Source organism: Acipenser ruthenus, chromosome 35 (genome assembly GCF_902713425.1).
Source record: "Acipenser ruthenus chromosome 35, fAciRut3.2 maternal haplotype, whole genome shotgun sequence".
NCBI classification, from domain to species: Eukaryota; Metazoa; Chordata; class Actinopteri; order Acipenseriformes; family Acipenseridae; genus Acipenser; species Acipenser ruthenus.
The window spans coordinates 5,786,997-5,802,153 of NC_081223.1; the positions used below are offsets into that span (position 1 = coordinate 5,786,997).

At 38.4% G+C, this 15,157-nt stretch overlaps 1 protein-coding gene across 1 annotated transcript in view; it reads right to left on the reverse strand.

Moving 5' to 3' along the window:
• LOC131705312 (zinc finger and SCAN domain-containing protein 21-like) overlaps positions 1-15,157 on the reverse strand; it is a 118,538-nt gene that overhangs the window by 70,297 nt on the left and 33,084 nt on the right. The gene's annotated exons all lie outside the window — the stretch shown is intronic.

The following is a 15,157-nucleotide window of genomic DNA, read 5'->3' on the forward strand; positions in this document are numbered from 1 at the left end:
AACAAACTTGTTTTTTCCACGTTTTATCGTGTCCGTTTTATAAGCGGGATAACACACTCCAGGGCCTGTGGGTTGTGTTGCATTAACACACGGCTTTGCTTCGTGCCTCCAACCCAACCTCATGTTAATGCAACACAACCCACATCCTGTCATGTGCTATCCCTTACTTAATAGGTACTCAACTGGAATGAAAACCTGGAATGGATCTCGAGGGCCGGAGTTGTGCACCCCTGCATTAGAGCCTCCTGTTGATCCAGTTAAGTAATTCAGGCTCAGCTGGAATCGACACCAGCAGACACAGGGCGACCCCAGGTCCAGGATTGAGAGCCACTGATACACAGCAGTGCTTATCAACTCCAGCCCCTGTGTCTGCTGGTTTCTGTTCAAACTGAGCTCTCAGAAACAAAGGGTGGAAGTAAACTCTTTATTTTAAATTTATTTCTCCCCATTGTGACAGGTAATGGTCACTAGTGGCCAGTATTGAGTTTGATTTGTTTTATTTTCTTGTTTCCTAGTTATGGGTAGAGGAATTGGTTAAGACTCCTGGTTCAATTTCGTAATGAGGGACTCAGCTGCAGCCTCTATAAGGAGCAAACTGAAACACAAAGGCTTGCTGTGTTTTCTGGGTAAAGGCTGTGTAGGGAGGATGGGAAATCTCACTTTAAATGACCTGAGTGCCTTTCTATAGTTTGTTATTGTTTTTTTTTTTAAATCTTTCTAATTCTGTTGAATTTCAATATTTGTATTAGCATCTAATTTGTTGTCTCTTAATACACCACATTATTTTACATACAATTACCCATTTATACAGTTGGTTTTTACTGCAGCAATCTAGGTAAAGTACCTTGCTCAAGGGTACAGCAGCAGTGTCCTCCACCTGGGATTGAACCCACATCCCTCCAGTCAAGAGTCCGGAACCCTAACCACTACTCCACACTGCTGCCCTTAAGAGACAACACATTTTAGGTTCTGTGAAGTCAACTGAAGGATTTCTAGTAAATGGGATTGAAGGTGAAAATGTAAAGGTTGAATGCCCATATCAACCTGAATATAAAGAGAATATAAAGTACCTGTGTCATTGTTCCTGGCCATCATGCAGTGATGTAATCAGAAGTGGCGAGCCTGAGACCCTCATTACTGAGAGGAGATTCTCTCTGTATGATAACCGGTCAGTGAGAGTCTTCACTGTGACCATAACAGAGCTGACACTAGAACATGCTGGGATATATTACTGTGGAGTTTATATAGATTGGTTTGAAGACCAATACACTGCAGTGAAAGTGACTGTCAGTAAAGGTATGCAATCAAATTATTATAATAAAAATGTACCCCATATAATTGATTATATGGAATTATATAAAAAAAACTGAAATGTTTTATAATCTACTTTCTTAAACATTATATGTTGCTTAAATACATTTAGATATACTATAAAATGTATTTTGTATGCATTTGATTTCTCAAATATATTCAAAATATTGTTTTATTTTTAGTATATGACACTAATATATTTTTTTTATTAAATGTTTTAAATATAAAGTATGAAGAATATATTATTGTTTAATGTATTAGATACATTTTATTAATTCTTATTATTTTGTGCACTGAAATGATTTATTATGGTGTTTTCTGATTTGTTTTTCATTTTGTTGCTGCACTTTGGAATCTGCATGTTTAAATCACAGTTTATTTTTGTGCGCACACTATTTTACCATCTGCATGAGCACTTTCCCTACATTAGTAGGAAGTCCCGCCCCACACCCAGTCCAGCGAATGAGAGTATCCAGGGGGATATAAAAGAGGAAGGAGGAGCAGGAGGAGGGGAGCGGTGTAGGGAAGCAGTCTGGTCGTGTTTGCTGAAGGAAAAGTTGTTGCTGGAGTCGTTAAACGGATGGAAGGAAGAGAGGAGAGAGGAGAGAGAAGAGAGGAGAGAGAAGAGAGGAGAGAGGAGAGAGGAGAGAGGAGAGAGAAGAGGAGAGAGGAGAGAGGAGAGAGGAGAGAGTCTAGGCTACCCAGAAAGGAGGATTCTGGCTGTAGGGTAATTAACGGATTTTTTTTTTTTTTTGTTTGTTTTTGTGTTTTCTTTGGGGGGGGGGGGTTGTTTTTTCGGGACTGTGCTACAATTTTTCTGTATTTTTTGGATTTTCTCTTTTTTTTGTTTATGTACCGCACCAACTTTTTGTGACTGCTTTTTTCTATCCTGTCTCATTGGGCTGTTTTTTTTTTTAAAGCTACCAGACACTGTGAAACTCATTGGGATTTTAGAAAGATGTTTTTTTTGTAACTGTATACATATTTTTATTTTTTGCTTTTGCATGCTTGTGTTTGGCTGGGTTACATTGCAGGGGCTGTCCAGGTTTGAGCAGACGATGCCAGGAGTCCTGTGACCGGTGAAGAGAGAGAGAAGGGAAGTAACGTTCATTATTCTCGTGTGTTTTTTTTTTTTTTTTTTGAGGCTTTGATATATTACAAACTGTATCTCTAACTTATATTTACCCACCCTGAGTCGGCTCTCTGTTGTGTCAGGGTACGCCTGAAGCCCACCAGGGTGATACTTGCTGGTTCCACGTCAGAGATCGAGAGAAGGGGTTGTAGCATTCTGTGGCCCGTGGTCCGGACCACTCAGCGCCGTGACGTCACAGTGGTCCGGACCACTCCAGCTGTCGCTGTTATGTTATTATTTCACAGTTTCCTTTTCATTTTCTTTATTGGCAGTTGCTATTTTACGAATACGTAATTTACAGTAATGCATGCCAGTGTTAAGGTTTATAAAAATCAGTACAGAGGACTGTGTTGCTTTTCATTGCTCTGAGTGGTCCGGTCCACTGCCCCTGTATTGTTTCCACGGTCAGGACCACTCCAGCTGTCGCTGTTATGTTATGATTTCAGTTTCTTTTTCATTTTCTTTATTGGCAGTTATGTTATTTTCCAAATATGTATCTTTCAGTAATTCATACCAGTGTTTAAGTTTATTATAATGTGCTTGGGACCCGGTACCATTATCATATGTATTTAGGAAATTGACTTTACACTTCCAGAAACCTTATTTTATGTAAGGTAAGTGTTTTAAAACTTGCCGATATAATATATAGCCTAAGAGAGGAGAGAGAAAGAGGAGCAACAGAGGAGCAAGAGAGAGGAGCAACAGAGGAGCAAGAGAGGAGAGAGAAAGAGGAGCAAGAGAGGAGACAGAAGGATGAAGCAGAAAAGCAAATAAATGAAAGGGTACCGTGTTTGTCAAGAGAAATAAAAACATTTCATAGGAAATGAAAAGTTGACAATGACGCCCTTCACCAAACTGAAGCAGAAGGAAAATCTCACCAAATTGACTTCGAGTTTGATCCAGAAAACAGTACAAAGGAGGACACTTACAAAGAAGAAAAAGACCTGCTGGATATTTTTTTCTAGCAAATTGAATTCAGACTTGTCTAGTCTTGAACTCCAGAAACTGTCCCCTAAACAGAAAGAGGAAATTGTCCAGATCTTGAGAGAACTGTTCATTGATTGGACAGAGGAAGCTCCAAGCCAACACGTCCTGGAGCAGCTGCAGGTGCTTCTTATAGAGGGGATAGTAGGATCCTGGGAGATAGATGAGGACACTGCTCTAGTGTTAGAACTGGCAGCAGAGCTGCATGATCATATCCACACCATGTCAGACTCAACACAGAATGTAAAGGAATGCCTTTGTTTAACTCAAGCTCTGTTCCATCTATTTCAACATGAATGTGAAAATATTACAAGCTCAAGCAGCGCTCATATGAGTATGTTACGACTTGCTAAAACATGGGCTAAAGAAGGTATTTTAAACAAAGACGCATTCTTGCTAAACTTTTTGCAAACTCTTTTAAAAAGGACTTAAATGACTTTGACAGGAGTTTGTTAACGAATACTGAACATATTTGTTCCAAATTACTGATTGAAAGAGTTATGCGTTACTAGAAGGGAGAACATGGCAGTGACATCACAGAAAAACTAATAGGACTTGTCCAAACCCAGCTCTGGTCTCTATCAAAATTTATAGAACTTTTAATGGTTTTAAGTGATAAACATCTGAATGACATTCTGCAAATCCTATATTTGATTGAAATATATTGTGTTTCTGACACATGGAAAGACGAAGAAGGAAAATCACTAACTCAGATTGTTCAACTTGATGAGATGACTATTAAAGAGGGTTTTGAAGCGACAGAAAATAAAGAAAAAGGCCTTGATGATGTCATCAGTGAAATAATAAATGGAAATCTGACTGATGAGGTCACACTTAAGAAAATGAAGAACATCATTAAAGCTGTCCACGTTAACCTTGAGAAGAATCCAGCTATGCCCCAAGGGGTTACATTGTGGGTGGAAATTGCCTTTCTTGCCGTCAAGCTTAAAGAAGGCAGAGAATACTTGGTTCAAGGGAAGCAGGTATTGCCTGTAGACTTCAAAAGTACAGGCATTGTTGAAATGAACAAGAAATGGGGTGATGGGCTGCAGCAGTTTCTTGAGATGAAGCACCTCACCAAAGTGAGCACCTTGTCTACCATCACCAACTACATCTCCAATGTCAGATATTTTAGCATGTATAACGGACAGATTTATGGAACAACAGGCACACTGGGAACAGAATCGGACCTGGGGTTCCTACACAAGCTGTATCCAACACTCTCTGTTTGTAGGGTTCCAACATTCAATCGAAAGAAGCTGTTTGAAGTGAAAGGCCTAATCAGAAGCACAAAAGAAGAATGACAAAAAACTATCTGTTCAGTGGTCCAGAAAAAAAGTGAAAGCCTCTTCCTACAGGAAAGGCCAAGCAGCTCTTGTGATATGTGAAGATATCAATAAGGCTAATGATCTATATGACCTGATTAAAGATCAAGCACCTGGCCAAGTCACACAGTACATTCGGAATGACTCTCGGAATGGGAATATTAGCGACCAGGTTTTGAAGCCAGGAGATGTGATTGTAGCCACAAATTTAGTCGAGGCACTGACACCAAGGTGTCTGAAGAGGTTGTAAAAGGTGGGGGTCTGTTTGTGGTTCTCTCTTTTCTTTCCCAAAATGCAAGAGTTGAACTGCAGGCTTTTGGAAGAACAGCTCGCAAAGGGCAGCCTGGCTCAGCTCAGGTGATTGTCTGTTCAAGCTACACCCCTTGTATTCTTACAATGGATGCAAACATTGACAAAACGAAGGATGCCCGAGACTATAGAGCCAAACAGAAGGTTGAACACATCATGGAAGATGATATGCCTGATGTCAACCTGACAGAAAAGCTCTTCTTGAAGTACTGCAGTATTCTTTCAGGAATATATGAGAGCATTACTGATGAAAGTGAAGAAAAAGTTGTGGTTGCCATCATGAATGAATACTGGGGAACATGGCTACAGATTAAATCCAAAGATATAGTTCAGCTTAAGGAAAAAGAACTTGAGGAAAGCCTAGAAATTGATATAGAAATGGCTAAACATAAATCATTAAGCAGTGAGTCCCCTTTATCAAGTATCTGTCACTACATTAAATTTGGTAACAACTTGCTAAATGCTGATAAAATAGAAGAATGTGCCAAGCTTCTTGAAAAAGCCATGAATTTAGACTATTCTTGGGCTGCCATTGCTTTCTACAATCATGCTTACTGTACATTAAAGCAAAGCAAAGAAAACTACCTGGACATATCTTTGGAAGATCTTGAGAGGTCTGTGACTTCTCTGAAGACACTTAAGGAGCAATATCAAGTAACATCGAGTTTATTGCAACTCTCAGCATCCCACATCAAGACTGAAAACAAAACAGAGTTTCAGAAGAACATACACATCAAAGTTCAAGTGCTTGATTTCTTTGAGAAACATATTGACATCAATTAAAAAGCTGAAGGACATCAAGGCCAAAGATGGTGATGCTATGACAGATGAGTCTGGTGTTTTTTTCTCTTGGTCTTCAAGATGATCCAGATGTACAGGAAGAATTGTATGAATTGTACAAACTAGGTCTCCTCAATGTGTTTTCTGTAAAGGAGAAACCCCGTTTCTGCTGGGAAGGCCTCCTGGCGTTGTACAAATAGTAGCAGGAGTACTTCTAGCCATTCTAACAGCCGGCTCTCTTTCCACTATTGGCATGGCAACGATTACTGAGGGGATATCTGACTGCATTGATGGAGTAACAGCTATGGTCACAGGAGAATTCAGTTGGGAGTCTTGGGCTATTTCCAAAGCAATCTCTATTGGTTTATCACTGATTAGCAGTGGAATTGGTACACTTCTAAGCAAAGGTTTCAAAGGTGTTAAAGCAGCAACAACCGCCTTTGTGAAAAATGTGAAGAGCTTGCCCAAAATGCTACCTAGTGAGGCTAGAAGTGGATTTACTGTAGAAATGAAGGAACATGAAAAACAGGCTTTAAAAAAGGCAGGTAAAGAGGTGGTGCCACAAACAGTTATGTTCGGAATAGGACAAGGGGAAGAGATGATTATGGATGTCATTATTGAAGAAATCAAATCACATGTTCAAATAAAGACAAAAGAACACATGAGGGGAAAGGTACAGAAGGAGCCGCTGAGATGTGCAGTTGATGGTTTAGTTCTGTCTCAGCTGACAAACCCCAAAGAACTAAAGGAGTGTTTAAACCCTGGGAATCCCCTCTGTGACTCTGTAAAGGGTTTATTTGGTGATTTCATTCATGAAATTCTGAATGAAGACTACAGGAGTCTTGAGCAGCAGAATCAACTATTTGGTGCCATAACTGGCTTGATTGATAAAGCCAAAGCAGAGGTTCAAGGCAGGAAAAAGACCATTCTAAATATCATCAAAATTACCTACTTAAGTACACTTGTTGGGCTTGCAATCAATGATGTAACCAACCTTCTCAATAACTTTGTCTCTAAACTAAGTGCTAACATAAATTCATTCATGCATGAAAAGAGAATACAATCATTGAATGCATGTGATCATTCTGAAGAAGATAAACTTCATTTAAAACCATTTAGGGAATCCCTTGCTGATTCAATTTCTGAAGAGCTTGGAACTCTCTTAGTTCACACTTTCCATCAGAAGTTTTCAGGGCACCTTGTGAAAGCAGCTCAGTCTCAAATAAATCAATATGCAAGCAACTTCGTAAGCAACAAGTTGAACACCAACAGAACTGTAGAAAAGTTAAAGGGCAGATCTGCACCACTCTATGTATCAGACATGGCATTCACCACTGCATCTAAAAAGAAGATGCACCCAGCTGACCAGGTTTATTTGGACAAATACATTGTAAACATTAAACAGTCAAATACAGCAGGTTCTGTACTGGATTTAAAAATGTTATCAGAAACAACAGGCACAAAGGTAATAGTTTCTGAAGAGAACAAGAAAGGGTAACTGCAGACAAAGCATGTTTTGGAACCAAGTTCAAGCAGTGTACACAATAGAGTACATCTAGTCTACCGGCCAGCCAGCAAAAAGTATCCTGAAGGTCATTACGATGTTTGTATAAATAATACAATTATTGAAGTCAGGAGTGAATGGAAAAGCTGCATGTATCACGTCTTCACACAAGCATTGCATCCTGAAGCACAGGACTCCCAGCTCTCTCAGAAGGCAACATATATTCGAGAATTAGAAGCAAAAATGCCCCAGGATGGACACTTTCAGTGGAACAGTTTCATCCAGAGAAAAATATTGATTGACAGAATCAGGGGAGGAGATTGGTTCATGAGGTTACCCAAAAAACAATAAGCTCACCACTACAACTCTGCTCAGATGATCTTATTCAGAAGACAGATGCAGCTACAGGTACCACTCAAAATGACAGAAACAATAAGCTCACCACTACAACTCTGCTCAGATGATCTTATTCAGAAGACAGATGCAGCTACAGGTACCACTCAAATTGACAGAAAACTGCAGCTGAGAAATAAGCTTAAAGCGATGAATGCCAACAGTCTCAGCTTATGGCAAGAAAGCCTCAAAGGAACCATGAACTTTCATCATTATAGAGAACTACTGAGTTATATTGACAAAGAGCTTTATTTAGATAAAAGTGATCACTGTTTTACAGGCATTTTAAAACTATTTTTTTTAAAAAAAGAGGCTGTAGTTGAAAGAGTTTGAAATACCAGATCTATCTGTGTGTTAAAGGTTCACTGATTGCTGTTGAAGAAAGGTCTGGCTTCTGGGTCACTTGTTGAATGAACACAGCTTTAAAAGTGTAGGTATATAGCTGATAATCAAAATGTAAAGATATAATTACCAAATTATTAGTTTAAGTGAACAAATGGATAATCACATTACAAATATATATATTTTTTAATTCTGAATATTGTAGTGCAAAACAGTTTGCATTAGCTATTTGAGTAGGTGTTTAAATAGTATTTCATGCTGTAGTCCTGTGGAGTATGCTTATTGGATATATTTTGCTAATTTACAGGGAATGTGGGTTTCTTTTATTCAAACTGAGATACAAACTAATTTTAAATGAGTTTTTTTTTAAGCAGATTGACTTTAAATGAGATGTCAAGCTGAATTTATGCTGATTAATATGTTGATGATATTGTGTATCTTTTTTGTGAGTTTTGTATGTTGCAGAACAATCATATAAATCAGTTCAGTGACCATGACCTTGTTGTTGTGATTTATTTATCTGCATAACACTTACCATTAATTCATTATCAGAAATATAACTGTTTTTAAAAACAGCCATCATTTAGCATCATCTTAGAATTCTACTGTATCACACAGTCTAGGCTGTTTCCCTATCTGTGCTGCAGAGCAGTGTGACAAATAGGATTTGTAAAGCTATATTGAGTTGTAATAACACCTACCTACCAGTATAAAAAGAAACTACGTTGTCTTAAACGATAGTAATGGTTGTACTATTGATGTAATTTATGCTTTTAACAATACATTACAGTAACACTAAATTACACAGGGTTCATATGGCCTAACTGATGATAAAGTAAGTCAAGGAGGGTACTGAAAATAATTCTCTGTTGCGATGCATGCTGCCAGTTTGAGTTCAAAATATCTGAAGGAGACTCTTAAACAGTGTAAACTACTTCAGAAAGTAGTAATGAAACAGTGTATTCCTAAAGGGAAACCAGCTTATGCTCCCTGTCGTAAATTTGTATACTGTAACCCTAGCCTGTCTCATGTTTCGGCGTATTTTTAATACCCATAAAGACAACAGAATTACATACCTTGGGCTGCACAAGGACGATTCCTGTTCAGCATCGGTAGTAAATGAATAACGGTTCCTCCAATCAGCTCTGGGCTCTATGATACAAAAATATAAATAGGTACCAGAATAAAACAACTCATTGTAATTTGCTTTGGAAACAATAGTATTCAAGAGAAATTAAATAATTCACTGCAACTTTTGTTCCTTGGTAACAAGGCTATATGACCCTTATGCACTTATCCTGTCTGTCTGTCCTAGTCTACAATAACTGCCTTGCATTTTGTTATTTTTTGTATAACATGTTTGACAGCCAGAAGGCTAAAAAGTAACTGTGAAAGAGAAAATGTCTTAAATGTGTTGTTCTGTATTTGTTTATTTCATGCTATGAAAGCACCTTGTGTTTGTGTTTCCTGTTTGGGGTCTGTGGTAATATCCTATCTCTAGTCATCTTGTTGGCTCGCACGCACCCCTCACTGCTACAAAAGGCCTACTGGTATCCACACTGGAAATTGCACAACAATGAGATACAATATAGCTCTGTCAAAAACCTGCAGGATGTCTGTTTTGTGAATTTATCAGTAGAAAAGTGGAGGAAAATGTTTAATTAGTACAAGTGATAGAAGGGCATTTAAATGATGAATATAGTGTAATTACTAGTGGTGGCAGAGCTGCATCATTATTACACACATTATTTCCTGGTAGAAGGTATCTGAAATTATGTAGCCTCATGTGCACAATAGACCCCGTACAGCATGCTTTTTATAGGGTCCGTCAGGCTTTTACTGTGTCATTTTTGACTTACAAAATGAAGTTACATTTTATAATTTCTCTGTTATCTGGTTACATATCAACCGCACATGTGATTACCCAACAAAAAAGTCATGAATTATCATACTTGAAATTTAAAATTGTTGCACAATTAAAAACACGATAATGTTGCTTAGAAAAGGAGGCATATCTGCAAGGCTTCGGGTAATGTACTCGGCTGGGAAATTAGTGTTGTAACTTATGTAAGATATTTGATATTTCACAATTTAACCAGGGCAACAAGTAAGTCACGTAATTACAGACTCTTGTAAAGCGCGGGATCGAATCCCCACCAATGCAAACAAGTGTGCTTGCGGAGAACTCCTTGTTTTAGTTTAAATTAAAAACAAAAAGTAATTACATTTTCCAAAATGCAAAACTCAAAGAAATATATTTGCTGATATTTTTTAAAATAAAGAATTGAAGAAAAAAAAGAAAAATGTCTTCCTTCCAGGAGGAGGCTATTCTATATTTCAGTGAAGCACTGTATTGATTCTGGTTCAGTCAGATCACATGATGTGTTGCTTCATGCGGACCAATTGAACACTCTACTTCATATGGTCAGAGACGGATTGCATCATTTGTTTGCTTCACATGAAGCAGTGGTCATTTCAATCACCTGAAGCAGTGAATCAGTGAATCATGTCATTGATCTGAAGCCTCAATGAGCTCCTGTGAATGTCTGAAGCCTCATTGGGGGAGTTTACATGTTATTGACTCGTGAAGTGATGATGTGCGTACACGTTTGGCCTAAAACTCAGAAAAATCAGGTTTGCAGCCAAAAAAAACAGCCACAGAGAAGGACAGCGTCAATCACAAAAACACGAGTAAATGATGAACAATGACGGAAACACAGGAACACCATGCCCATTTCCACATGGAAACCCTCATATCACAAGTAAATGATAATGTCTCGGGAGCACACGTGGAAGTCTCTCACTGATAACCCTACGTCACCGCCGCTTTACAGCCATGGTGACCCGTAATGCCTGGGTTGGACTGCTTAATTTTATATACCTCCGACTTAACTGTGAAATTGTATATTTCAAATAATGAAACAGGAGATAATTTGAAATTCTATTCACAGCTAACGACATGATACCAGTAAAATAAATATGCCCTTATGTAGGTGGATTTACAATTGTTGCAAGATATCACATCATTATTATATAGGCTTGTCACAAAGACGGTGGGGGTGGGGGTGGGGGTGGGGGTGGTGGAGGTGGAGGTGTAGGTGGAGGTGGCGGAGGCAGAGGCAGCTCCTGCTGCTCTGCACCTGCCGGTGGAGGTGGCGGAGGCGTGTAGTCTCCTGGCGGCAGAGGTGGGAGCAGCTTCTAGTCTACCCTTGTTACAGGAGACTAGTGCGGCTCTCCCTGACTTGCAGGGGACTGGTGCGGCTCTCCCTCCTGCTCTGCGTTTGTTTCAGAGGATGCGCATGATGAGTCTTAATTCTCCCGAGTCGATACGGGAAGTTGCAGCAGAGCCATAAACAAAACAATGGGATATTCCAAATTGGGAGATTTTTTTTTTAAATATTACAACAAAAAAAATAAATAGTTAAGCTTCAAAAAATCTATTTTTGACTGAGCGAGTTAAGTGTGTACGGTATCCTGACAACACAACACGATGAAAACACAGAAAAGACGCTGAGAAAAAAAAAAGTTTCCTATTTCCTGTTTAATTAAGAAAATACAATAAAAAAAGATTATTCTCTTACTTGTCTTCCTGCCATATCCCCTCTTTTTTGGTCAAATATTGAATATATTCGTATTCAAATTCAAACGACTGTTCTTTGTTCCCATGATGCATCAGTGATGGGCTGGGTTTTAGCGATCGCGATAATTTCTGATATTTTACAGTGGCTGGACTTTATAATAATAAAAAAATGAAAAAGGGTAACGAGCGACAAATGCATTAATTTCTGTCGATTTGTTCTATTTTATTGGGTTATAATTTTACAAATTTAAAAGACATCCATTAAGAAAAGATAAAACTAATTTAATAACCTTTAAGAATTATGTTTTTATTGACAGAAATATATTTGATGTATGTGTGTTTGGCATGAAATCAAATAAAGTCCCATTGGATTTTGCTTGGAAAGAGGAAACACAAAAGGTGTTTTTTAGGTTTTTCTTTTTTAAATAAAGCATTTATTCAACATGTTTTTTTTTTTTTTTTTTTTTTTTTTTACAAAAATACATAAAAATACAACACAATACAACACAGAATGTTTTCTTTTTTGTTAAAATAATGACAAAAGTTAAAATATTTTTTCGTTTTTTTTTCTGTTTGTTGTTGGGCTGCCATCTTGGTAAGAGCTTGTCAATTGTCGCATGTGAACACATTCCCTACCAAAATGTCCAGTACAGTACAGTACAGTGCGGTTAGATTAGACTGGACTGTATTAAATTAGCTGGCTCTCAGATCTCCAGTACAGTACCGTGCTGTTAGATTAGACTGGACTGTATTGAATTAGCTGGCTCTCAGATCCCCAGTACAGTACAGTGCTGTTAGATTAGACTGGACTGTATTGAATTAGCTGGCTCTCAGATCACCAGTACAGTACCGTGCTGTTAGATTAGACTGGACTGTATTGAATTAGCTGGCTCTCAGATCTCCAGTACAGTACCGTGCTGTTAGATTAGACTGGACTGTATTGAATTAGCTGGCTCTCAGATCCCCAGTACAGTACAGTGCTGTTAGATTAGACTGGACTGTATTGAATTAGCTGGCTCTCAGATCACCAGTACAGTACCGTGCTGTTAGATTAGACTGGACTGTATTGAATTAGCTGGATCTCAGATCCCCATTACAGTACCGTGCTGTTAGATTAGACTGGACTGTATTGAATTAGCTGGCTCTCAGATCACCAGTACAGTACCGTGCTGTTAGATTAGACTGGACTGTATTGAATTAGCTGGCTCTCAGATCCCAAGTACAGTAGAGTGCTGTTAGATTAGACTGGAATGTATTGAATTAGCTGGCTCTCAGATCCCCAGTACAGTACAGTGCTGTTAGATTAGACTGGACTGTATTGAATTAGCTGGATCTCAGATCCCCATTACAGTACCGTGCTGTTAGATTAGACTGGACTGTATTGAATTAGCTGGCTCTCAGATCCCAAGTACAGTAGAGTGCTGTTAGATTAGACTGGAATGTATTGAATTAGCTGGCTCTCAGATCACCAGTACAGTACCGTGCTGTTAGATTAGACTGGACTGTATTGAATTAGCTGGCTCTCAGATCCCCAGTACAGTACCGTGCTGTTAGATTAGATTGGACTGTATTGAATTAGCTGGCTCTCAGATCACCAGTACAGTACAGTGCTGTTAGATTAGACTGGACTGTATTGAATTAGCTGGCTCTCAGATCCCCAGTACAGTACAGTGCTGTTAGATTAGACTGGACTGTATTGAATTAGCTGGCTCTCAGATCCCCAGTACAGTACAGTGCTGTTTTTAAAATCCATAAAATGTTGTAAATCTTAAATTCCTGAGATCTAACACTTATGAAAATAAATGAACAAAATAAACAAATAAAAATACATAAATTAAAAAAAATCAATACACAACTTTATAAACAAATTCCTAAAATTACACAAATTCAGTCAATCCAACACCTTTAAAAAAAAGAAAAAAGTACAAAGTAACACGGAACAGTCCATTATAGTTAGTATAGGGGGTGATTGGTCTAAGGCTATTGTGCATATTATTATTATTATTATTATTATTATTATTATTATTATTATTATTATAGTATTATTACTAGTCCAAACTCCCTCACCCCTCTCTTTGACTGCACCTAAATGGACCAGTCCCTTAAAAAAAAAAAAAAGTCATTTTCCACTGAAATTAAATAAAATACACACAATTTCAAACTAAAAAGAAAACAGTTTCAAATTGTAACACCTGAAACACATTTTGTGTATATATATATATATATATAGGGAATTTCGTAGCAATTAAGAAAGTCAAAGAGAGAGAGAGAGAGACATAACTGGGAAAAAATGGCAAAACACTTTAAAAGAAGTGTAATTTGTAATTCATTATGAACAGAGCTGCACAAAGCAGGTCTATAGGAAACTCAACACTGCAGAGCTGTACAGAGCAGGTCTATAGGAAACTCAACACTGCAGAGCTGCACAGAGCAGGTCTATAGGAAACTCAACACTGCAGAGCTGTACAGAGCAGGTCTATAGGAAACTCAACACTGCAGAGCTGCACAGAGCAGGTCTGTAGGAAACTCAACACTGCAGAGCTGCACAGAGCAGGTCTATAGGAAACTCAACACTGCAGAGCTGCACAGAGCAGGTCTATAGGAAACTCAACACTGCAGAGCTGCACAGAGCAGGTCTATAGGAAACTCAACACTGCAGAGCTGTACAGAGCAGGTTAAAAGGAAAGAGAGATCAACACTGCAGCGCTGTACAGAGCGAGTATATAGGAAAGACAACATTTCATTTTTTTATATAACTTTTTAGATTAGTTCCTTTTAAAACAGTGCTTTCCCTGAGTCTCTCTCAAACACTTTCAATGAGACTCCCTATCGCACAGCAGTTTCAATGAGACTCCCTATCACACAGCAGTTTCAATAAGACTCATCCTATTTCACAGCAATTTCAATGAGACTCCCTATTGCACAGCAGTTTCAAAAAGACTCCCTGTCACACAGCAATTTCAATGAGACTCCCTATTGCACAGCAGTTTCAATAAGACTCCCTATTGCACAGCAGTTTCAATAAGACTCCCTGTCACACAGCAGTTTCAATAAGACTCCCTGTCACACAGCAGTTTCAATAACACTCATTATCGCACAGCAGTTTCAATGAGACTCCCTATTGCACAGCAATTTCAGTAAGACTCCCTATTGCACAGCAGTTTCAATAAGACTCCCTATTGCACAGCAGTTTCAATAAGACTCCCTATCACACAACACTTTCAATGAGACTCCCTATTACACAGTAGTTTTAATAAGACTCCCTATTGCACAGCAGTTTCAATAAGACTCCCTATCACACAGCAGTTTCAATAAGACTCCCTATCGCACAGCAGTTTCAATAAGACTCATTATCGCACAGCAGTTTCAGAGCAGAGCTGGTCTATAGGAAACTCAACACTGCAGAGCAGTAATTGAATTGTAATATCTTTTCAATATAGACTTTAAGGGGAAATTCACAAATGCTCTTCACATGGTTTCAGGAAAAAGAAAGTGAA